Below are 23,915 nucleotides of genomic sequence, written 5' to 3' on the forward strand. Positions count from 1 at the left end.
GGCAGAACCACCCCGCCCAGCAACCGTGGATTCCTGACTCAGGAAAACCATGAACCCATAAACACTTGCTGTTTCAAGCTGCTAAGTTTTGAGATAATTCGGTACACAACAGTAGGTAAGTAATACCAATGAGTTCAGTCACACACAAAGAGTACTCTGTTCAGTAGGGCTAGGGCACAGCAGGCTACTGGGGGGTGGGGTGGCCTAGGCAATAGCAGAGACGTGCAGCTTCTTCCCCAGTTGATGATTGTACCAGTCATGGGCATTTTTTCAGGTAACAAAGAGCCGGACTCAAATCGGCATAAACAATTTCTTAAAATAATCTACAAGTGTATTATCTCACATAACAGGAGGTCTGGCAGTAGGTTCCGTAACAGGTGTGGTTTGATCAGGGCTCTAGCTTTGTGTCTCTGCTCTTCCAGGCTGGGCTCCGTTCACAAGCTGGCTTTTCTTATGATCCTAAGATGGCTGTCAGCAGCAACAAACATCCTTGTTTATGTTTAACAGAAGAAAAAAAGACAAACCTTTCTCTTATCATGGACCTTAAATACTTCCCTTTAATCATAGTACTTAGATGGCATGTCCAACCTTGGAGAAATAACATTGCCAAATTGCTTCCATGAGCAGATTGGCTTTCGCCTGCCTAGTCCCATAACTGGCCAGAGAGACGAGATCCCCGCTAATGAGGACATACCCAGTGGGGCTGAGATGGGTCGGCTCAGCTCCCCCCGAGTTGCCTGTGTGCACATGCACACGTGTGGTGGGAGGGCTGTGGATTCCGTCAGGAGGAAGGACGAGGGGAGTGGATGCTGGGAGGCAATCTACACTTTCCACCATAGCTCATTTTGGCTTCTTTGCTGGATCTGCAGAGATGTGTTCCCTGGGAGAGTCTGGCTTCGCTTCTGGGCTTGGCAGAGGTACTAGTCCCAGACTACAGGGGCTTCTGACTCTGCCCTATCACCAAGTTCAAGATAGAGCTCAGGATGAGCTAAAGAGAGAGATATTCACCCAGAAGGGTCATAGCCTATTCCTCTACACTCCAATAATTTGCCTGCCCCAACTTCCTGCTGTCCACACCTGGCCTTCAGCCTCTATCCCAAGGTTATTCTACGGCTGGTTGTTCCTCCAGCATTTGACCCTGAGCTGCACTGGCCCTGCTGTGCTGCAATGAGGCCGGAGACAGTGCACTTCAGAGAGACTTCTAGGGAAACTGCTATTCCTTTTGGGAAAAAAAAATACCTGCTCCCAATTGTCTAAGGTTACAAATGGAGGGAGAATAGGTGTGTGTGGAGGGCTGCACCTCACAGCCCTGACTTGTTTTTCGAGGAACTCATTTTTCCCTCTAGGATGTTGCAATGAAGATCCTCTTACTAACCCTAAACTGGCCTTTCATTTTCAATCTTGAGTAGGACACACACAGCACATTTATTTCCCTAAGGTTTATACATTCGAACAGGTTTTCTTTTTCTTTCTTTCTTTCTTTCTTTCTTATTTTTTTTTTTTTTTTTTTTTTTTTGAGACAGAGTCTCACTCTGTCATTCTGGGTAGAGTGCAGTGGTGTCATCGTAGCTCACGGCAACCTCAAACTCCTGTGCTCAAGAGAGTCTCCTGCCTCAGCCTCCTGGGTAGCTGGAATTACAGGCATGGGCCACCTCGCCCAGCTAATTTTTCTACTTTTTTGTAGAGATGAAGTCTTGCTCTTGTTCAGGCTGGTCTCCAGCTACTGGCTTCAAGCAATCATCCTTCTTCGGCCTCCCAGAATGCTAGGATTACAGGCGTGAGCCAACGTGCCTGGCCTCAAACAGATTTTCTAAAGAGAAAAGAGATACGCGTATAATGGGCAGTGGACTCAGACCCCCTTATTTTGGGGTCTCCCAGGGTCTGATTCCTTCCCAGGATGGATGGTGCTGCGTTGAGGGTTATTTTGAGTGTGAGAAATGAGACTCTCTGGACAGGATGGTGTGAATTCAGGGGAAACAAAGAGGGCTGAAGAGCTGTTAAGAAGTCGGGGCATTTGCAATTTATGGCAGCAGCTGAGAGGCAGGATGTAGATGGAGAGATGACAATAATGCCTGATATTCCCACGTTGTTATAAGCACTCTGGCAACGTTAACTCATTTTATTATCATAACAACCCCAAGTAGTCTGTACTAACGTTATACTTATTTTATAGATGGGGCAATGGAGACATGGATAGGGGAAGTATTTTGCTCACAGTCCCAAGTCTAAGGTTTTGTTCTTAGGCGATGTAACTCTAGCAGCTGCCTCCTAACCCCAACACTACGGTGCCTCACAGGGGGAAGCTGTGGAAGAAGAGGCCTGAGCCATGCATCAAGGTACCAGGTGGCCTGAGGTTAGGAAAACCAGCAGAAGAGTCTTAGGGACTTCTAGGAAGTTGGATGCCTGCTTAGTTTTTGGGTGTTGCTGAGCAAGGATGCAAAGGACATTCCCTCCACCCCTCAATGGTTGAACGTTCAGTACAACTCAGCTGTACACACAGATGCTATTCTGGTTGCTTTGGGAAATCAGGGGAAAGGCTGGCTCCAAGCTGGCTCCAGGTCAGAATGCAATGGAGAGAAGGGACTAGTTGCAGGAGGAATAGGCAATTTGGGGAAAGCAGGAAAGTGGAGCATGAAAAAGCAGGTTGTTACCAGAAAAAAGTAAGAGTTTCCCCGGATTTCTTGACTCCCTGGGGATACTGGGAGTAGGAAGTTCTGGATTTTCCATCCTATGCAGAATGGGGGTATTGAGCCACGGTGATCTGAATGCTGAAGTAAGTAAGTAAGGGTGGTTCCTTGAATTCGAAGTATTTAGGGATTCCTGGGGATAGCAAACACTTGGGTTATACAAATTAGAAACATTTCTGACTATCTTCCTGGTTAGTTTAGACCAGGGGTCCTCGAACTTTTTAAACAGGGGGCCAGTTCACCGTCCCTCAGACGGTTGGAGGGCCGTTGGAGAGTGCGGCGCACATTCCACACATGCGCACTGTGGGCCCGGGACGAGTCGGCTGCTAAGCAGGACAGGCAGTGGCGGCAAAAACACCAGGCGGGCCAGATAGATAAATGTCCTCGGTGGGCCGCATGTGGCTTGCGGGCCGTAGTTTGAGGACGCCTGGTTTAGACTAGGGATGGAAAGTGAGTCAGGAAGATTTTATGTTACTGTCAAGTAGACAGTCATGGGGTTCAGGGTCCTGGGTAAAGGAAGGAGACTGTTACAGAAAGCTGTGATTAGAGGTGACAGCTTTTTTTATTTTTTATTTTTATTTTAGCGTATTATGGGGGTACAAGTGTTAAATTTACATATATTGCCCATGCCCCCCTCCCCCTTCGAGTAAGAGCTTCAAGCGTGTCCATCCCCCAAATGTTGCACATCTTACTCCTTGTGGTTGTATATACCCATCCCTTCCTCCCCCCTCACACCCTCCTGACACCAGATAAATGTTACTCCTATATTTCCACTTAGGTGTCAATCCGTTAATACCAATTTGCTGGTGAGTACATGTGGTGCTGGTTTTTCCATTCTTGAGATACTTCACTTAGTAGTGTGGGTTCCAGCTCTATCCAGGAACATACAAGAGGTGCTGTATCACCGTTGTTTCTTAAAGTTGAGTAGTACTCCATGGTACACATATACCACATTTTATTAATCGACTCATGAATTGATGGGCACTTGGGTTGTTTCCACAGCTTTGCAATTGTGAATTGTGCTGCTATAGAGGTGATAGCTTTAAACAAGTCCTAGGCCCAACTCTTGCCTGTGTCCTGCTGCTTTCAGGGAGAAGAGCGTGCTCTCCTGCCACCTCTACAGAGAACGCCATCTCTACCCCCGTGGATCTCTCGAGGCTCTGAAGTCCTCGTGGAATCTGAAGTCCTGCTGTTGCATTTGTCTTGAGCCAAGGTAACTTGCTGATACTCACTTTCAGAAGGTCTCTGTGACTGTCGCAGAGGATGACCTGTGACTGCAGGCAGGGCTAGAAGCAGGGAGAACAGGAAGCTGTTACAATGGCCAGACAGGAGACGGGGTGGCTGGCCAGAGTGCTGGTGTTGAAGATGGAAAGAAGTAGGCTCATCTGAGGGAGATACAGGAAGTAGAATGAATGTGACTCGGAGAGGGAAAGGCTGGGGTCAAGGGTGATGAGCAGGCTTTTGGCTCAGGCCCCCGGGGGGAATGTGGCATCATGCCTGAGATGAGGAAGAGAGGAGGCAGAGCAGTGTGTGGGTGCTCGGGTGGGGCCGTGCTGACTTTGAGATGCCCTGGAGACATCCAGTAGGGTGACCCTCTGTAGCTGCAGTCTCGATTTTGGGGTGAGACAAGATCTGCAATGGGCTACGCACCTGGGAATGCTAATGCCATGGCAGGAGCCGTGTCACACAGGGAGGTGAGGTGGGGAGAAGAGGAGAAGGGCTAGGAGCGAGCCTGGGAGACCCCTGGCAAAGACGGCTGAGAAACAGCTGCTGGAGAAGCGGGAGGAAAACTAGAGCAGGGGATGGCGGGGGTGGAGGAGGGCTGTTCCACGAGGAAGAGAGCACTGAAATGTGCCGCACGCTCCGCAGACAGCGAGGAAGATGTGGGCAGCACAATTGCCAAGAGTGGCCTGGAGGTCACTGCAGGGACATTCTGGGGGTGTCCATGGTTTTTCCAGGGAACGGGAGGTGGGGAAGTGGAGTTACAGCACAGTCAGGTTCGAGTTTAATGTTGTGATCACCTTTGCAGAAAGGTGGTTGGTTCGCCTTTCTGGGTCCCAGTGTTCTCACCTGAAAAAGGAAGGGGTTGAGCTGTCAGCTCTAAAAAGACATTCTCTAATCCCAGCAAAGTGAGATTATTCCCATTAGCAGTGTGCAACTACGAGAGCTTTTTAATGACACGAGCTTCCACTGGCTCCTCGGGGCTGTCAAGCCTGGTGTGACAGACCAACTGGGAAATTTCCTGCTCCGCTCTGCATTTCCTCCACTTGATTTCAGGTCATTGCCCCTAGCGACGTTCCTCTCCAGACTCTCTCAAATATTCTGATTTCTACATCTCCGAACACTTACATAGTGGCATAATATTTTCCATCTTTTTGTCTGAAGCTTTTGCCCCATATCTTTCCTCCTATGACCTTGCCGAGCACATACATGTAAAAGCAGGTCCTCCAGCATTTGCTGAGCAGCAGCTCTGCTCCAGGTACCAGTCCACGTGTGCACGTGTGGTAATGGTGACAGGGTGGTGCTAGGGTTCAGCTACAAGTACAGAGAGTCGTAGAAGCTGATGGACATTGATGGCCAGCTTTTAGTTTGGACCATTTAGAGAAGATTCTGGAAATGAGGGAGTAGAGAGGCTTTTATGATTAAAAATTAGTTTTAGATGATGGCTTCTGCCAGTTCAGCCTAGCAGCAGGTTGTTTACTGGCATCAGGGCATTCAGAGAAGGAAGAGATATCAAACACTACCCTTTTAGTTTTCATCTCTCCATCTTGCTTTGCCAAGGGGAGTAAACTGGGACCTAGACAGTTAAGCAAGCTACTTAGCTGACTGGTAGCATCTTAGACAATATCTAAGACTTGTGCCTACTGTGTCTCAGCCTTGTGGCTAGATCAAGTGAAGACTCGTGCATGGAGCTCTTAACGTCTCTCTTCACAGCACAGCAGAGCATCGACTGCGTGCTAAACGCTGGGTTGGGCACCATGGGATGCAGACAACTTTGACCTCCATCAGGTCTAATTAGGGGCCAAGATGAAACCCTTGCAAGCAATTGAGAACTATATTAGCATATTCCCCTTGGCTAACAGTGAAATTATGTCCCAGTAAACCCATCCTAGGTTGAAAATATCCTAAGTCAAAAATACATTTAATATACCTAACCTACCAAACATGATAGCTTAGCCTAGCCTACCTCAAATGTGCTCAGAACATTTAACATTAGCCTAAAGTTTGGCAAAATTATCTAACACAAAGACTATTTTATACTAAAGTGTTGGATACGACATCATTTATTGACTACTATACTGAAAATGAGAAACAGAATGGTTTTGCACCATCATAAAATAAAAAAAAAAATCAGTCAGGGACTGTCTGAATATTCATTGTATGTCAGTAAAAAGCACTGCAGAAAGAGAGGTCTGCTGTGGGTCTTGAAGCCTCTGATTTTCAAATATGCAGGGAGGGTGAGGGAAGGGCTAGAGAGGTCTTAAGGGGAGAGGTATGAATCCCAGTGAGGTAGAGGGAGTGGCCAGGAAGGTCTCGTTGGACCAGAGACGATGTGTGAGGAGAAAACAGGGAGAGATGCATGAACTGGAAATACTGGCTCAGATTAGAGAGACAACTTGTGTTCAGACAAAGAGGCATTACAGAAGTATGATACGCTTACCGATTTTCCATGCATGCAAATATAAATAGGAACATAAGGGGGTCACTGTTCGTCCCTTGTGTTCCTACAACACAGCTCTTGGGCATTGTCTGCTTGGCTGGGCTGTTCTTTCTCCCCTGGGGAGAGAATCAAGCTCAGAGAGGATCCCCAGGCCCCAGGTGGGTGTGGTGGCAAAGGGGGACCAGTGCAGTCAAGATAGTCAAGTTGGTATGAGCAAGACAGCCCTGGAAGAAAGTCCAGGTCTGGAAGTCTGAGGTCTGAAAGAAAGTCCTTCTAAGGCTCCTAGGAGTTGGGGACAACATATGAATCCCCTTAAAGAGTTGGGAGAGGCAAGTGAGATTGGAATTCCACTTTGAAGAGAACATTTTAAGAGTGTCCCTAATTCCAATTGTATATCTATCCCTTACTTAGCATCTTTGTTCTCCAAAAGCCTATCTCTAAAAGAAAAGATGTTGAATGAAGCAAATATTTCTATTATTACAGTAGGAAAAATTATGGGACATTTTATCTCAACAATTTTTGAAAATAAAAAAAATATCAACTGAATAATGAAAATAAGTTCATTTACACAATCAGGGCAATTTATAAGTAAATGAATACAGTTTATTCATAAATAAAGTAAAGAATTATTGTATTCACCAAAGAAGGAATACAAGGCTTGAGCAGTAGGTGGCTGGTGGTGGTAGAGGCCAGGGAATCATTCTTCAGAAAATGTTTTCTCTTTCTCTGCACCATTTCTCTAGTCATTTTATAACTCTTGGGAAACTGTGGTTATCTTGTATCAAGGCTACACTTAATAAAAGTAATAGCACGGAAAAATACCTTTAAACAAAATAAAAATTATGGCTGTGCATTGAAGCACATGGAAATAACACACACTCTTAACAGACTGAAAAGTTACAGAAGGTGCCAGCGCTTTCTCTTTTTTGCTTGGTGTACATAGGCAAAATGTTTATTTTTGCCTGTTTATTCCTGTTTATTCAAACAGGAATTCAGATTTGTCCCCACTGATATTTTTTAACTAGAAACTGCAGTGTCAAGCAAAGGGGTGAGTGAGTCTTTGCCCAAAACCATGATGTCAAAACCTCATTGTTACAGCATATTCGTTTAGGGTGTTGTGCTGTAAACGACTTGTTACATTGAATAAAAAGGAGATGTTAACCGAAAAGTGTAGCATTTTTTAAGAGTGCTTATGGTGAAAAGTCCTTAAGATGGAAATAGGGAAAGGAGTAAACTAGGCTCACTGTCATCTCCAAGCTTTTGCCCATGGTGTTTTCTCTGCCCAGGACAACAACTTCCTCCTCCTTTCCTTCCTGAAAAACTATATTCAGCTTCTCAGGATGAGCTCAGATGTCAGGTTCCATGGGAACCTTCTTGGTCGTCTCTCACTGCTTCACCCTCTCTGGGTCCAGGGCTTCTTCCTCCATGATCCTGGTGTTCCCGAGGTTCTGACAACTACTGTACACTTTTGTAGTTCTGGTCTATTTCCCTCGAATGTAAGTCTCTTAAGAGTGGGGACTGGATGTATTCAGTGCCAACAGTACCTTTAAGACTGACTTAGGCAGAGGGGTCAGCAATACATTTGAGTTAGTGAATACATGCACAAAATCATTCAGGAAAGAATTGAGAAGTCCATCTCTAAGGCTGTGGAAAGTGTCTTTGGGAAGTTTATCAGTCGCTTTTAGTGCAGTAAATAATAATCCCAGTATCTATCTCACTGGGGAGGAGGGTAGGGTGGGAAGAGAGAAAGAAAGAGAGAGATTGATTGCTCTTCTTATAAAGAAAAGAAACTAATCCCATCATGACAGTGCCACCCTCATAGCCTAATTTAACCCTAATTACCACCGCCTGCCAAAGGTTCAGTTATCAAATACTAACACATTGAGGGTTAAGGCTTCTATTTATGAATTTTGGGAGGACACAGACATTTAGTCTATGACAAATATTGAATATTTTTACTATCCATATATCTTCTTTGGTGAAGTGTATGTTTGAATTAGAAATGTAAATTGATTTTTTACATATGGATATCCAATAGCTCCAGCTCCATTTCTTCCGAATTTATTTTGCAACTTTGTTACAATTGTCCCTATATGTGTGAATGTATTTAGAAGCTCTCTATTCTGTTCCATTAACCTTTTTATATGGTTTTGATGTGCCCCATATCTCATTGTTTTGGTTACTGTAGTTTTATAATAAGGCTGGAAATCAGGTAGTGTTATTTCTCAAACTTTGTTGTTTCTGTTCAAAGTTGTTTTGGCTACTCTAGGTTCTTGGTATTCCAATAATAATTTTGGAATCTCATTATCAATTTCTATAAAGAATCACTGATAGACTTTATGTTATAAAAATTGGCAAGCTCATTTTAAAATTTATTCAGAAACGCAAGGGACATAGAAGAGCCAAAACAACTTTGTTAAGGAAGAAGAAAGTTGGAAGAATAACACTGCCAGACTTAAAGGCATACTCAAAGATGTAACAATCAAGACAGTGTAGTGCTCGTATAAGGACAGACATAGTTCAATGGAATAGAGAATTCATGAATAGACCAACATATATTTGAATAATTGATTTTCAACAAAGATATCAAGACAACAGAGAAAGTATAGTCTTTTAAACAAATGGTGCTATAAGAACTGGACATCTATAAAAAAAAGTAAAGTTCAACCCCTATCTCATACCACCTACTGAAATAAACTTGAAATAAATCATAGACCTAACTACCTAACTGTAAGAGTTAAACCTATGAAACTTCCAGAAAAAACATAGAAGAAAATCTTTACAACCTTAGCGGAAAATATGAACAATGCATATATAGGTCAAAAAAACTTGTGCCCGGAATATATAAAGAACTTTTGTAATTCAATATTGAGATGAAACAACCCAATAAAAACGGGCATAATATTTGAACAGCCACATAATAAAAGAAGCTAAAAATGATTTATAAGCACAAGAACATATTATCAACACTGTTAGTCATCAGTGAAATGCAAATTAACACCACAGTGAAGTATGACTATACACTCACTAGAACTGTTAAAATTGAAAAATACTGATAACTAAATTTTAGTAGAAATGGGGAGCAGCAAGAACTCTCATATATTTCACAGTATGAAATGGTACAACCACTTTGGAAAATACTTTTTCTGTTTCTTTTAAACTTAAACATATATTTAGGACATAATTTGGCAACTTCATTTCTGGTATTTACTCAAGAGAAATAAAAAACATATGTCCACTCTAAGACTTACATAAGACTGTTCCCTATAGCTTTGTCGTAATAGCTCTAAACTGGAGACATGCAAAATATCCATCAACAATTTAATGGATAAGCAAATTACAGTACATTCATACAAAGGAATACCACTTTCCAATAAAAAGGGGACAAACTCCTACCACACAGAACAACATGGATGAAATGTTTTGCTGTACAAAAGAAGCAAGGCATGAAAGAACTCATACTGCCTGATTCCATTTATATAAGATTCTAGAACAGGAAAACTTCTATAGTGATAGGAATGAGATGAATGTTTGCCTGGGGCCAGGGAGGAGAATTGACTAGGAAGGGCATGAGGGAACTTTTCTAGAGATGATGGAAATATTTTATGCCTTGCTGGGGTGGTGGTTACAGAGAGATCCATATTTGTCAAAACTCATCAAACTGTAACTCAAAGTGGCACATTCATTTTATTATATGTAAGTTATACCTAAAATAAGAATACTATTTCTACATGTCAAATGTTTCCCACTGCTTTTATAGCAGACCGTGAGGGTATATACCTCTCATGGGTCCAGTATCGAAGCTCAGAGTGGAGGCAACCTCAGAAGGTTGACAAGCAGACCTTGCATGCCTGGCCCACATGAATCCAAAATCAATTGTTATCTGGAATGTGCCCTTTTCATAATTCTTTTTTTTATGTTGGAAAAGTGGTGCCTCCATACTGGACCATGAAGATGAGGGCTCACTTGCTCAGGATAGCAGGTGATGAGCTGAAAGGATCCCAGTCCCAAGGGGTTCCCTGCAGTAGAGATGCCTGCTTCCCTCTGGACTTCGGTGCTAGAGAAAGGGCAAAAATACCTGCCTGGTTTAAGTCGCTATTATTTTGAGTCCCAATTATGGCTTAACTTAAACTAAACCAATATAAGTAACCAAAATTCTCCAAACAAAATTCAAACCGTGATCAGCTTTGAATTCTACGTATTGGATGTGATGTTTTCATAAATGCTTTCTGTTGACTATTGTTTAGCACAAGAAGTATGTGCAGCTCTTGTATCACTAATAAGATTATTCACAACTCATTCCTACCTGGGGTTAAGGTTTGAGATCAGTTTGGCCGCAGCTTCTAGCCAAAGCCCTTCTGCAGGGATTAGGTTGCCAAAGTAGGAACCTCATGTTATCCTTGACTCAAAGAGAGCACCGAATCCAATGTGAATGTGGTGTTCAGGATTTAGCCATCTCTCTTTGTTGCCTGAAGAGTACTGTGAAACCTAAGAAGAAAAACTTGGAAGAAACATATCAGGGAGGTTGTTGTGTATTGTATGTTGAGAGCTCACCTGGGACTGAGAAAACTTGCAAGTCTTTCCAGGATCATGATTGATCTCTCTACGGAGTTGACTAGCGTCTGCCAAAAATTCCTGTCCACCTGGAGCCTCAGAATGTGACTTTATTTGGAAGTAGGGTCTTCACAGATGTAATTAGTTAAGATGAGGTCATATTGGCTTGGGTGGGCCTTAAATCCAGTCACTGATGTCCTTATACAGAGAGACATAGAGATATAGATGCAGATATACACAGGGAACAAGGCCACATGATGAAGGAGGCAGAGACTGGAGTGATGCAGCTATGAGCCAAGAAATGCCTAGGATTGCCGGCAACCACCAGAAGCTAGAAGAAGCAAGGAGGATACTTCCCTAGAACCTGTAGAGGGGGCATGGCCCTGCTGAAACCTTGGTGTCAGACTTCCAGCCTCCTTAGCTTTGAGAGAATGTATTGCTGTTGTTTTAAGCTACCTACTTTGTAGTAATTTGTTATGGCTGCCCTAGGAAACTAATACAGTCTCCAACATTTCGAATCACCTTTTCTTTGTTTGGGTGGCATCCTTTACACGATTCTGCCTCACTTTGGATGTTTGTTTATTCACACCCAATTCTTTGAATAAGATATTATTCTAAATTCCATTTTTCTAAAATCTCCATTTCACTCTGATGTATAAAAGTTACTGTGTAACTGTACCTTTTGCATGACCTCGATTTTCTTATTTTACCAAAGTATGCCAAATCTGTCCTTTCATCCGGGCAAGTGACGGTTTGTAGACCTTTCTCCTGTCAGTATGATGTGGGGAGAACAGTGCCTTGTGGAACTCATGTTTAAGATGATGTCAGGGCCTGGTGCTGCTCTGGTTGGTGTCTGGTTCTGTTGAAATGACACTTCTCTGTCCAGCCTATCTGTTTTGCTTCATGCAACTCTAATTGACAACACTGCAACAGAGATTTGCAAACATTTCTCCAAAATTCCTCAAATTTCCTGTGATACAAATTCCTTTAGCTTAGTAAAGCTACGGTAGAAATAAAGACATTTAAATGGATCCTGAAAAAGTCCTCAGAACTTCCTACGACAGTGTCAAGATGCTTTGGAAGGCCACGGGCAGTCACGCGTTCAGGCTGCTCTGTTTTTAACCAAATGTAATAAGACGAAAGCTTCTTTTTTTGATATTCAGCTAGAAAATCTTTATATTGCTGACTCTGAAAGCAAAGGAAAACTCAGGATCACTGTGCAACTGGGTAGAGTAACCCCACTTGTGAATCAGGAGATATCCCCACATGGCTGTAGGAGAAAACTGCTGCAGTCCATGGAATGTTTCCAGATGTTAAAATAATTGAGGATATTCTAAAAGCAAACACCAGTTGTTACACTGGTTTCAACATTTTTGTTTTCTTTTCCGCAATGGTTGACTCTCTTCATTTCCATTTCTCCAGGATGCATAGCGCTTACCTCTAAAGGTGTGATCTCCCAACACTTCATTCCCTCGATAAGTTTCTTTTTAACAAGCTAAAACAGACATAACTAGGGCAGTGTTTCAGTCTGAGATGACAAATGTGAAACTGAAGAATATTGAAAGCCATTCAAAAATTGGTTTGGTAAAAGACAGTGCTATATAATGAAACCAAATGCACAGATCGGAATTTTAAAAGAAATCCTAGTGTGAAGATAAAAGGACATGAAAGATAATAAATGTTGAAATGATACACCACCTAATGGTATCCTGTCAAGGAAGAAAGATAATATGATAACTTACAGAGCATCCCTGAGCCCCTATAGGTACTTGACCTATAGTTTGCAGGGAAACAATCTTTTTGTTTCATCTGGCTCATATTAAAAATAGGAAAAACAAAACCAGCATTTTTTTTCTCCCCACTCTCACACAGATGGTGAAAAAATCCATGCAATTTTTAACTGTCTGAAATTCTTTAAAGCAATATAAGAGAAAGAATTATTAAATCACTTTTCCATTTCATATAATGAAAAACTGCAGTAACATGGAGGGGCTGGAACCATCAATTTTGGAGCAAGTGGGAACTCTGATTGGTCCTGCAGGCAATCCATCACCACACAGTCCTGGGGCTCAGGCTGTGAAGCCGTCCTGCTGTAGGAAAAACAAATTCAGAAAATAAAACTAAAGCCAAACTGCTCATTAGCAATTATATAATTAATTCCACTCTTGAGATTTTCTTAGTATATAATTTACACATATAACATACAAGTGGATGTTTGGGGGCATATACATGCACATCCATTCACCTATATTTTTCTTCTTTTATTTATTAATTTGTTCACTCATTCAAAAAATTTTAGCAGAGTGATTGCTCCAGGCATTAGGGGTCCAAAGATGTGTAAGGCTTGTGCCATCTCCATAAATTCAAGTTTCACTGGGACAAAGATGGACATATAAATGACTATAGAGTATCCTAATAAACATGCCATGTCATTATGCATGTGGTTGACATTAATATGTGTATGTGACCATTTCCAGGTATTCTTGAGTCAAATTCAGAGCTGCTAGTAGGCCAACTGGGATTTATCTTACCTCTTTACTTAAAATTTCAGGAAGTGACAAACTCTCCTATTCTTTATTCACTTCTGCACTTGGACTCGTCTCCAATACAAAGGATATTTGGTGGGGCTTGTAGAAATACGTGTGGCACCTACTCTTCAATACCTGAGTGAACCTGGTGAAGGAAGGCTGTTTGCTCTTCAGGGAGAACATAGTTAGAGAGACTTGCTGAAAGCAACGGGTCTTCGCAGCCTGTGGACTTGCTGGGTCCCTTGCTGCCATCTCTAGGTGCAGAAAGCCCTGCCTATTGATGAGGCCCCTCTCCTCTAGGATCCATATGTGGCTGGGGAGACTGAACAGGTACCTAAAATTACCTAACTATGTACACATTATCACTTTATGGTGTCTCAGTTTCCCCATAAGCAAACTGGAGTTAATGCTCATTATCCCATGGGCAATTGGGAGCAAAGCACCGTGTCTGGCTACAGAAGTGTGATCTGTTCCTATGGACATTGCTCCCCAAGCCTGGCTTGTAGGAGCTGAGTGTGCAAATGCACTGACGGCCAGGAAAGTGCAATTGAGATTTCCATCGGGTCTACTTGCACACGCACGTGCCTTGCCGCCCCACATTTCCTCTGCTGGAACTGGCGTTCCCCAGGACGGGCGACTTTCCCTCTTGTCTGAGCTCCCTGAAAGTGGAAACTGAACCATAAGGCTGGCTGTTTTCTGATCTGATAGTTAAGAAACAGTGACTAGAACGAAGTTGCTGGCTGGTTATCCTGGTGGGAAAGAGAGGAAGTGGGTTTGAGTTCAGCAAGAGCAGGCTTCTTTAGCAAGCGGTGATCTGAGGAGGTTAAATCAAGGACGACTTAGGGGAAGAGTCCAGAATGGGGAAGAAGCCTGCTGCTTGGCGCGGTGTGGCGGTGTGAGATCAGGGGCCAGGAGATGGATGAGATGACTTCTTAGGGTCTCCTTTCCAAGCTCTCTGACAGAGTTTTCCTCCATACTGTGGCAGATGGCACCAGGGAAGTTTTTCTCAGTGAGGGTTATGGATTTCTCCTTCCCCAGGTTCCTTGATACAAACCTACATAAAACCCGTATCAACAAACAGAATATAACATTTGCTGTTTAAAAAATTGGCAGCCATTTCTGTATTCTGGGCTAGAGAGTAGCAGAGAAGCGTGCTGCAGGGCATTCTTGGCAAAGGGAAGATTCCTGTTTTGTTTGGGAAAGTGGTGTTTGGGGCTGGTAGGTGGTGGTGGCATTAGTGGCTGAGCTGCTTCTAGAACAGCATGAGTTAAGGTGGTAAAGAAGTAAGGTGTTCGTCACGCTGAAGTCCAAGAGTAGCCTGCTCGAGCAGACCCATTGCTCTCTGAATTTGAAGGGATTTTCGGGTTTCTCTTATAAGTCAGGAGTCTGCATTTTGCGGTTCTGGAAGTGGCATGAGAAAGGAGGAGAAGAGATGTGCAATTGGGAAGAGTCCCCACAGCATGGAGGCATGAGGGAGCTGAGAGAGAGAGACAGGGCTAGGGGATTCCCTTTGGCAAGGCAGGTATGGGAGAGAAACTTTAGAAACAGGGCTGTGATGTCTCCCCTTAGCAGCCAGACCTGCAGGGAAGTGGTGATAACTGAAAGGGGCTCTTAAGGATGAAGAGGTGCAAGAACCATGTTATGTTCAGTGGGGACTTAGGTCCTTTATTTGGTTACTGAAGAGAAGGGCAATTCAGAAGATTGGTGGCCTGGTGGACACTTGGGCACATGTGGCTAGACCATTGCTAACGTGGTCTTGGTTGTCCAGCTCTTCGGGTAGAGAGGAAGAAAGGTGCTTTGGGGGGCTGTGCCAGAGCCTGGCCAGGGAAGCAGCATTCCCGGAATGATGGGGAGTCCCTCACAAGCCCTGTGGGCTGTGTCACTCACGTGCTGCGTTAGGGTTGTTCGCATGGTGGCCTGCGTTCATGGCGGTGGGGTTGGGGATGTGTCTTAGAAACAGCACTGTCTTCCTGCAGGGACCTCAAGGGCAGGCATTTCACCAGACCCTTTCTTTGGAAAGCTAATCAGCCCAAGGGGGTCTCAGGAAGACATAAATGATGCTCCTTCCTCTCAGAGGAGCACTCACGTCTGACATGCCAGCCACTGGTCATTTCAAAGCATTCTGCTAGTTTTTTTGGCACATATTTGATGTGCACTCACTACATGCTAGCATATGCCAGGCACTGGGGGTGCAGAGATGACAAGGCACCATCATTGTCCTTGAGGAACTCCAGGCTAGTCACAGGGGAGATGGAGCAGAGTCAGATGCTGCCCCACAGGGTCTAACCTGTGACAGGAGAAAGCCCGGGTGGGTGGGGTGGGTGCACAGCTGGAGGTGGGGGGGGGGCTAGGGTGAAGGGAAAGCTTAGTGGGTCCCCAAGGAGAAGCAGGAGACAGCAGGATGTTGGAGTGTGGGGCCTTGGTTGGGTGCAGGGAAAAGGAAGGAATGTAGGGTGAGGAGAAGCACCCAGCCCAGAGAGCTCTCTGTGCAAAGGCAAGAGGCCAGGCAGGCTGGGGGGGTCACCTACAGGGGCCATTTCTCGTCTTGGTTTTCTTGGCATCCCCAGCAACAACCAGCCTCTGTCAGAGACTCCTCCCGTCTGCCTGGTGTACCGGGACACACACCGTCTCTCGCTGCCTCCGTCTTGGCACACGGAGCTCACAGGGAGACGTCCTATAGGGGCCAGGGCTGTGCTGGAGTGAGCCAGAGGGGCTCTGTGCATGGTGCATGTTCAGACCTGCAACCCAGGGCTTCTTTCTGTGCCTATTGTCCCCAGGTGCTGAGGAGTCACTAATCTACACAATTGTGTGGCTTTACACCTGCCTGCAGCCCTGCCACTGCTGTGGGGTGATGGTGTTCTCAGAGCCTTGAGTACCCAAGACACAGGGAGGAGCAGAATATTTCTGCCCTTGCTTGCAGAGAAAGATAATAACCTCAAGGAGGGATTTCACAGCTCTTTGAATTGAGTTGCATGTTTGTTCTGGGTTATTTTTTCTCAGTTTCCTAATATAACACACGTTTGCTATTGAGTAAATATTGATCCTGTTGCAGTCAGCATTAGTGGCGGAAGATGCCAAAAAATAATCAAGCAGCTAATCAGGTCTGCTTTCTGGGATGAAGGTGAGCGTGGTGCAGTCTCTGTACGGATGGGTATGATGTCCACGCCACAGACAAGTCAATCGACACTTACATGGTGAGTAGCTTCATTTCAGTCCCTTATAAACAGACAAATCTTCTCTGGATGACATCATTTTTTGACCAGCTATAAATGAGTCTATAATTTAGATCCACATCGTAGCACCAGACAGTAGAAACTTGCTCCCCCCCACCCCCACCCCACTGTTTTTTTGGCAGGGTCAGGGCTGGCTGCAAATTGAATTGCAATTAGATTATTTGGTGATGCGATAAAATCCTCATGAATTAAAATGCCACTAATGCTGAAGTCGTGGTAATTTCAACCATAGCTGAGCTATATCTACATAAAGAAGAATTTGCTAAACAAATTAATAGTGTAATCAAGTGTCCAAGCATTCTGAGCTTGGTGTTTTCGAGTTCTTTAACCAATGTGGTAGTGATTTACATGTTATTTTCCAGAATCGTCGTGTCTGAGGCCATTGAGCATGAGTGCTCCCGTTTAAGCCTCTCCACAACATCCCCTCCAAACGCCCCTGCAGCCCACCTTGGAGGCTCTAGGGGGAGAAACAAACTGCCTCATAAGGCAGTCCACTATCTGGATAGCACCAACAGAAAGTGTTCTCTTGGTGGAGGCAAAACTGTTCCCTTACTTTTAGCCATTGGCCATACAAAACAACCCTAATTATTCTTCTAGATTTTTGTAGACATAATATTTGTGTGCTTTTATCTGCACTTTGAATCCAGAATCTCAAGAAAAAAAATCATAAAAGTCAATTAATACAACCCCCCATGACTCCCCACTTCAAGCTCATGCCTAAATCGCCATTTCCACGTCCTGTCCAATATTCGTCTAGCTTCTGACTTTAAGCAATGTCGAAGAACTCGCTGCCAAATGGTGTTGCTTCAGAGGTTTTCTTTGACTTAGACCAGACTTTAATGTAGACAGATCTTCCCTCTGGATTTATTAGAATTAAAGAAAGGGGATGTGACTGGCGATTTGGAAGTGAAAAGATAAAATGAATTCTAGAATGTTCTGTGGTGGTGTTTACTGTATAAAACTGAACCTCCTTGAAGGCTCTCTGGAGCAGGATGTATCTAGATATATGAATAAGTTAAAAGCCTGTAGTACGCCAGATGGTCCTACCTGTCAGGTCCTTGTTAGTTCAGGAATGAGGGTCTTACGCTCCTATTGGGTGTTGGGCCATTTCTCTGGACTTTCCCTGCAGCTCCATCTCCTCCCAGCCGCCTTCTCCTGTCTGCTTGACAAACAGATTTCACTAGATCTCAATTTCCCAGTTGCAGGTCTTGCATTTTTGTTTTCAAGTCCGGCTTTGCCTCTAGCCTGTGACGCTGTGCATCTCTGGGTCCCTGGTGAGATCTGGCCTGACCATTTGCCCCCGTCCAGGACCTCCTGTGGGCTCAGCTGGGCTCTGCCCACGCCTACTCCAACCCCCCAAAACTAAGGGGGCAGCACCCAGCTGGGGCTGGGCTGGCCCATGGGAATGAGGGGTCTGAGCCGCCTGTGAGGCTGCCCCCAGCACTCCCTTCAGAACCTCACCTGCGGGAAGCCACGTTTACCGGGCCCACGTTGCCAAGCAGAAAAGCAGCAGGTGTGTTTTCACCATGCAAGGGCGTCTGGCACGGATGTGGTAGGAAGATGCTCAGCGTGTGCAGGCCTCTTCTGCAGACAGGGCTACCACCATGGGTCCCTGAGGCCTGGCCTTCCCCCTGGGCAGGCCAGAAGGCTGCGCTTCCCAGCGTTCTTGGCGAATCATTAGAACCAAGTCTCTTATACATTTGTTCCCTGTTCAAGAAGTTTCAGGAACTAGTGAGTGAGTGGGGAATTTGAGGTGGCTCAAGTGAATCTGGCAGAGGTGCCCCCTGGACGGGGTGGTGATGAGGTAGGGGACCTGGAGTGGGGTTGGACCTGAGGAGTTACGTGAAGACCGCCCAGGCAGGGGAGAGAAGGGAGACAGAAGCTCGCGGGCCTTGCGGGTGGGTGGGCAGGCAACGCAGGGCACAGGAAGAAAGTGCCAAGCATGGAGTCCGAGCGGCAAAGGCTGAGACACAGCAGATGAGCAGTGAGGACAGTAGCTGCAGTGACCAATACCAAGAGGTGAGTTTAGCGTGAGGGTGGGAAAGGGACGGGCCGTTTGAACCGAGGCTGTGGAACGTGGCTGTGCTGCAGTTTTTTTGGGTGGGATGTCGGGTGTAAGGCCCGGGCGGGCACCTGCAGGGCGATGGGGCTGCATGGAGGCTGCGGAGGCTCAGAGGCCGGGAGCCTTCCCCGTGGCTCCTAAGGCGAGCGCCGAGCGTGAGTGATGAGCAGATACACCTCGCTGCTCTCCACGTGAGGCGAAATGGAAATTGGTTGCTGAAATAACCTTTATTACTTGTGTGTCATTTAGGGCAATGGAGGGAAACAACAGCTAATATTTCTGTACTTCCTGAAGGATATTTTGCTTAACTGATAGAGGCAAATTTAAACATTGCATTTAAATCTCAGACCGGCTAGAGCACTTATGCAAAGGCAGGGGCTGGACAGGGGAAGTGAGAACCATCATGCCGAAGGGGACTGAGAGGTGGATCTGCATTTATTGAACCCGGAGAAATCTCTGGCCACTGTCTCGGGGCTTCTCTCCAGCTCTTTGCAGAAGGCAGGCAGTTGGGGCCCCCTCTTAGCAGGGAGCAGGTGTGTGGGCCAGGTGTCTGTGCTCCCCTGAGCGTCCCTGCACCTCCATGCTTTCCATGGAAACTACTTTGCCCTCTGGTCACTTAGGAAGCACTTTAGCACAAAATGGGACAAGGCCGGGCTCATCCCAGCAGATGTGGTTCATTCCGAGTGACGGGCCTTTAAGGTGGTTGCTTAATACGTACAGTTTGACCTTTGCACCACAGGCTGTACTTTTACCAAATATACCTTTATATCTACTATCTTGTTTCATCTTAAAAACAATCCTAAAAACATGTTGTTGAATTGTTACCTCCATTTGACAGAAGAAGAAACACAAGCTCTTAGCATTTAAGAAACCTGCATGGGATTATGCACACATAACTAACAAAAATAAAAACAAGTTAAGTCTCCTGTATTTTTATTTCCGGTAACACATAGCATCATTTACTAATTTACTATCGATAAAGTCATTGAGATGTACAGTCCAATTTAGATGGCTCTTATTGTCCTTGTGGTTTTCTTTTGCATAATGGCTAGTTACATATCTATGTTTATTTATATCTGCCTTCATTTCAAAGAGGTTTCAAAATGCCTGGAAAAATCCAGATAGACTAAGAAGCAGAACATAGGCTGTGAGGATGTGAAATGTTCAGGTCAGTAAATGCTGGCGGAGGTGACAGTGGTGGTGGGACTGGAGCTGGTCACAGAGGTGCGGGGAGTCCTGGGACGGGGCAAACACAACAAACGGAAAATTGGGTCAGGAAAGTGAAGGCCCAGACAGAGACAAAGGAGGAGGATGAAAAGGAACAACTAGAGTTAGAAAAGCAAATAGGAAGTATTTTTCTCTACCCTTTATCACAGCTGAGGTTGGAAAGGCGGTGCTCTCAGCAGCTCTGGCCACTGGGAGCAGGTGTAAGTGCAGTGATGTTAGCTAGTATCTATCACATACTTGCTATGTCAGGATGGTGTTCTAAGCGTCTTTAATGCAGATCTCATGGAAACCTTCTAGCAACCCACAGGCTGGGCTGCTTCTATTACCGTCCACACTGTACAGATGAGGAAATGGAGGCACGGACAGGTTCAGGGACCTGGCTCAATATTCGCTCGGTGGAAAGTGCTGGAGCCGGGATTCTGTCTACAGCTCGGGTTCTCGAGTCCTGGGGAGCATGACAGCAAGTGAGTCGTCTCCGCAAGGCCGCAAGGAGAGATTGTCCTTGCTCTCACCCTTGCATGGTGGAGACCCTGCTTTAACCATCTGAGGTGAAAAAGGCACATGGGGAATCTGTGGCCACAAGCCAACGCACAGCCTCTGCTCTCCAAACGCGGGAAGAAGCAGCCCCGTGGACCCTCCGGACGCCCACTGCTGGTCAGCGCAGGGCTGCTGGTGCGTGCAGAGGTCTAGACAGCCGTGGTGAGAACGTGGTCTGGGCAAAGTTAGCTGCTTTCCAGTTGCACAGATGGAGCAACCGAGTGCCTTTTAAAAGCAGTTGTGATCTTGCTGCCGATGTTTGTGGTCTGAGCTGTCAGTCGCTACCCACATCAGTGGCTGGCCGCCCTCAGTGCCATTCCGGGGGTGTCTGTGCGCTGCTCTGTGGCCCTGCCTTTCTGCCGCTACAGACACTTCCTCTCCCTCGTGGGACCGCCGTGTGACGCCTCTGACCCGCCGGCTTTCACGCATGCCGTTAGGATTATCTCCCCTTCCCCCTGCCTGCCCGGGGAACACATGGGCCCGACGTCTATTTTTGCTCCTGTTTTTAGTAGTATCTTTTGATCTGTTGCTTTCATTAATGAACTCTCTCACATTTTCATCTCCTTCCTCCTTGTCTTCTAGAGGAAGGGCAGAGAGGAGCCGCCTGCGTCTCTGTCAGCGTTTCCCTCTGGGTTTCCCTCTGTCCCGGAGCCGCTTCTCACCCAGCGCCGCGGAGCGCCCCCCGCACAGACCCGAGCTGGTTGCCTGTCTGCGGCTGGAGTTCAAACGCTGCTATTAGCGTAATCTTTTACCTCGCAGTCACTGTTACAAAGCCATCGTGCCTCATGAAAAATGAGTGCCTCATACAAAATGGAGTGAAAAATGTCACTCCGACTTGTCACTTCTCTCTGTGCAGGGAGAAGGTTAGATGGGTTAATGGGCAATGATTTCAGAAAATGAACATGCTCTGGCATTCCCACCAGAGCCCGAGAATACAGGAAATGTTATTCTTAAAAGTTTGCTTTTACCTCCACCCCCCTCCCCCCCCATGGAAGTGAAGGCATTGACTCTTACAGGCATTAATACGAACGAGACGATGAGGAACACATGGAAATATGTTTGCACTTAGCAGGCTACGGGAGTGACGATCTTTTCTTTTCCTTTGCCATTGTTTATAGGAATGTCAATATTGAGGAATTTTTAGTATTGAAAAAGATTTAAGATTGTAAAGTTGCTAATAAAGTTTTTATGTGGTAACAATGCCACTTGTAGAACTTGTACTGTAACCTCAAATCTAAGCTTTTCAGGGCAAATAGCTGTAGTGGAATGCCTAAAGAAGATTCCTAAAGCAAACACATGCAGCTTTTGTCAGAACCGATTACAGACTATTGCTGCTGGCCTGGGAGCTTGGGGTAGGGAGTGAGGAAGCCCACTGCTCTGAATGAAGTCTAAGACGATGCTAATGTTACTAGTAACTAGCTCATCTTTACATCTGCCAGGGTTCTAGATGTCAGTTAACATTTTCAACACCATTGACTGAAATGGCATGACTTATAGCAGTTACTATCATAATGAAAGTTAAAGAGCACCTGTCAAAATTTAATGATCATGTAGCTTCTATTCTTACGGGCTTTGATATCGGCCACAACTTTCCGACTAATACCTGGTGATGGTGCCCATTGACTTGTGCTCAGATTTTAATTATAGCAGATGGCAATGGGTATATGCAAAAGCATATTTCTAGAAACGTGTACATTTGCAAGAGTCTTGTGCAAGTTCAGAGAAACGCTTAATTTGGAATGTGCAAAGCAATAAAGTGAATTTTTAAAATGACTTTTATTGAATTCAAAAATTGTGAGCTAAAAGCACTTGAGTCCATTTAAAAAAGCAATTTTATTGAGTTAATGGTGAGTATAAAGAATTAAATCAATAAAAACCCCACTTTCCATTAAGTTCAAAAACAGTGAGAGCATTTTATTAACTGTGTTGTTTTAAATTCAACAATATATGTTCCCCTCTGTTGTTTTGTCCTCTCCTTTACATTTTTCTCCAAGGCCAATTTGCTAAGCTTTCTTTCTTTTTTTTTCCTGAATGGGGGCTTTAAAAATTGCAGGTATGTGTGAACAGACATGTATATAATCTAAGCCATGAGCAAAACTAACCCAGGGTAGAGTCTGCTCAGTTTCATCACATATGAATCAGGGACAGCTATATGTACTTTACAGGTTGTTACATTTTTGGAGACACGGTATGACATCCAGCCGGTGAGGTGAGCCTGCAGTAACCTGTGGCCTCCTACACATTTATAAATCTATTATAGAGAAAAGAAGGTAAATCCCTCAGATGATAAATACTAGGTCAGAACATGAAACTGCTGTTTTTGGAGTGCAAAAAGGGTTGAATAATAGCAATTTCATATGATGCAACCTAATGCAGCATACTGGAATTCATTCATTCATTCATTCTATCAACCATTCAACAAATTAAGTGACTGCTCTGCCAAACTTTGAGAGCACAGTGATAAACCAGGAAGATAGGGAGTTTTAGAGGTAGAGTAAAAGACAGACAGCAAATAAGTCAACTCTCAACTAAGTGTATAATTAAAAAGTGTGAAAAGCACAGTTAATGTAATCATTTGGGGTGATGAAAGAATAAAAGGGGAAACTGAGGTGGGTGGTTTGGAAGCTGTGCCACATAGCGGGTGTGTGTGTGTGTGTGCGCACGCGCGCGTTGATGCACTAGCGTGAGCCATGGGAGGCCTGGGCAGAGTGCGGGAAGGGCCAGGAGGAAAGTAGGTGGCAGTGCCTGTAGAGGGATGGGCCGAGTCCTTCCTGCTGCTTCTGTTTCTTGGCTTTGTGCTTAGATGCCCTCTTTGGTCGGCCCCTGAGATTTATGCCCAAGGAGATGGTCTGGCCAGCCTGGATACCCACTGCCACCTGGGTGCTATAAGTGGCTGCCAGTGGTGCTAGGCACAACTGCTGGCCTCGGGCCATGGCCCCTCATTGCCCTGACAACCCTTATCAGAGTCTGGACTCGGAGCCTCAGGACCCAGCCTGAAAATGAGAGAGTGCTGGACAGCTAAGGCTGCAAACCCGTGAGCATCATGCTCACCCAGAAACTCACCCTTTGGAGGGCACTGTGAGAAGCCATCCACAAGAACAACGTGTTGTATTTATTGAGCACTTATGTGCTAGGCACCAAGACACGTGCTTTATTGATACATTTATCACTCAGTTGGAGTCCAGTGAAATAGGCCTTATTATTGCCCCATTTTTACAGATGTGGAAACTGAGGCTCAAGGAGTTTGACCCTGCTCTTAACCTCTCTGTCACGCTGGCCTCCCAACCCCACCACGCCATGACTGAGCATGCTCTACAATTGGCACGTTGGTTTTCTTCAAGGAACGCTACGGCCAAGCCATGCCCCTGAGAGTCAGAAGTTGGGTCTCCCACAGCTGATGCAGCCTCACTTGTGGAACTCATTCTA

Source organism: Microcebus murinus, chromosome 8 (genome assembly GCF_040939455.1).
Source record: "Microcebus murinus isolate Inina chromosome 8, M.murinus_Inina_mat1.0, whole genome shotgun sequence".
Taxonomy (NCBI): domain Eukaryota; kingdom Metazoa; phylum Chordata; class Mammalia; order Primates; family Cheirogaleidae; genus Microcebus; species Microcebus murinus.